This window comes from Rhagoletis zephyria, unplaced genomic scaffold (genome assembly GCF_001687245.7).
Source record: "Rhagoletis zephyria isolate East Lansing unplaced genomic scaffold, Rhagoletis_zephyria_1.1 Rzeph_scaffold_03486, whole genome shotgun sequence".
Lineage (NCBI taxonomy): Eukaryota > Metazoa > Arthropoda > Insecta > Diptera > Tephritidae > Rhagoletis > Rhagoletis zephyria.
This window is the reverse complement of record NW_016160569.1, coordinates 51,241-53,767: the sequence shown is the minus strand read 5'-3', so window position 1 is coordinate 53,767 and position 2,527 is coordinate 51,241.

The following is a 2,527-nucleotide window of genomic DNA, read 5'->3' as shown; positions in this document are numbered from 1 at the left end:
CCCACTTACATGATTTTGGAGCACAGAACATTTTTAAGTTCATTGAGTACTGGATCAGAGCTAATAAAAGAATACACAAAGAGAAGACGAGAGTAAGAGGAAATGCCGAACAAATGAATTTAGATTCCCATTTTTCAGCAAAATCACTCTCTGAAATGAGAGTAAAAAGTGAATAACAGCAAAAAGTACGGGAACCAAAGAGCATCTGGTAAAATCTGGCAACTTAATTCTCTTCACGATTCTCCAAAAATCGCTCTCAATTACATGATTTCGGAGTAGGAGATTATTTTTCCTGTAACCTCCTGTAGGTTCGTGTAAAAACCTGTAAATTCATTGAGTACTGGAGCAGGGCTAATACAAGATTGCACAAAGAGAAGACGAGAGTAAGAGGAAATGCCAAACAAATGAATTTAGCTTCCCATTTTGCAAACAAAAGATGGTACGTTATATGTATTCATGACTTTAACATAAACCTAGCGACAGATGAGGCCGAACTACAGATCATATTCCTAAAAGAAGAACTAAATTTAGAAGATCCTTCGACGGAAACAAAAGAAATTGTTATAAACTTCAGGAATCCAGATTTTTTGGTAGACCTCGCTTTGCTTTGTGACATCTCAACCTTTTTTCCCAATTAAATCTAAGCATGCCAGGAAAATGTAAATTCATTTTTGATTTCATTGCATCAATGGAAACTTTCAATCATAATAAATGAAACCTGTGAGGGGGTTTTGGATCATTTCAAATACACCAAAGAGATTTGTGACTGCTTTCAAATGCAAGGCAAGCTTTCCCAATATTCCGAAGCCTTCTCTGCTCTAGAACAAACCTTAGACGTTAGATTTAAGGACTTTATCTCCAAACCAAATTTGACAAGGGATGACGGAAAATCGTTCCACATTACATCACACTCCTACCCTGTCGAAAACACCAACAACGAAAATGAGAATTTAAGGACTTTAGTTGTATTTAACCTTTAAATGACCTCTACAATAATCCTCTAATTTGAAAAATTGAAGACCAAGAAACACGCCTACAAGAAGAATTAAGAAGGCTCCAAACTGATTTAGACCTTCCTTTAGAGCGTGGGATTCAGTTTTGTAAAAATGTAGATAAAAAATAATACCCGCTGTTGAAAAATGAAATTTATACACTGTTTTCTATGTTTGAGAATCAGCGTTTTCATCGATGGTATTCATCAAGAATTCACATCGTAGCAGACTTACTGATGACCATTTAGAAGATCTGCTTATGATAAAAACTACAGATTTGAAATTGAATTATGAATTGAATTATATAATTTTATTTTAATTTTTTTCCTGAATTTATATCTTGAATTTATTTATTTTTTCATGAATTAGAAAGTTATGCATAAACGGAACCAATATTTGAATTCACGAAATGCGGAATTCATGAATTCTGTCGCACGTAGTAATAGATATTACTTTTAAGAATAGGTGACAACCCTAATAAACAATATTTTCAAACTACAGTTTTTTAAAAACTTTTTCGTTTGAAACTCATATTTTAATTTTATAAATTAAATAAATGTTTATAAATTAAATAAATTGGACTTTTCAAGCAGGTGGCAGCCCTCTTTAAAAGTTTTCTCAAACTAAAATCTTTTCAAACCTCTTCCGTCTGACATGGTCACACCACAACACATAACTCTATAACTAATGAATTAAATTGAAGTGGATTTCTTAACCTCTTTTTCATACCCATTTCGATTTATACACATATTTTACTAGTTCATTTAACTTATTAAGTAATTTGAATTTAACATTTTCTACAGCTGGTTACCCTCTTCAAAACCTCAAAAAAATAAAAATTCGAATGTTCAAACTACATAAAGATTTCTTAGCACTATTTCATTATATTTCATATAACTTGTGTATACGTTAACTAAATTCGTCTTTAAAAACAGCAGCCCTCTTCCAAACTGTTTTCAAACTGAAATCTTCTTAAACCTCTTTAGTCTGACACCCTTATGGTGGTTAAATTTGTTATCTTTTTATTCAGGTGGCAACCCTTTTACATGAAGTTAAGAAATAAAGTTTTTTAAAACTTATCGATTGATACCCTTACTTTAATATTTGATTTGATGACTCATTAAATCATTTGAATTAAATTTTTTAACAGGTGGCATCTCCTTTTTAAAAAATAAAACCTTGTTACACATCAACAGGTAAACCCCTTTAATTTGATACCTCATTTTTGAAATTCGAACGAACGGTGCGGATCTGATGACATGGACAAAAAAGCCCTTCGCGTATTATATATATTAAACTCCTGCGCAATTCCATTTAAAGGGCCTAACAAGACTTCCGATCGCCGCGCAAATACTTTCTCTCCTTTACTCTCATCTTTCGGGTCAAGTGTGAGTAAGCATAAACCAGTTTCTGCAAGCGTACGTAAACTACCGATCAATAGCAAGACGCGTAGAGTATTTACTTTGCCTTCCGCAACTACTGCGAGTAAAAGGTATTTGACAGTAGAGTACTCTACTGGTAGTACTTGAGTATTT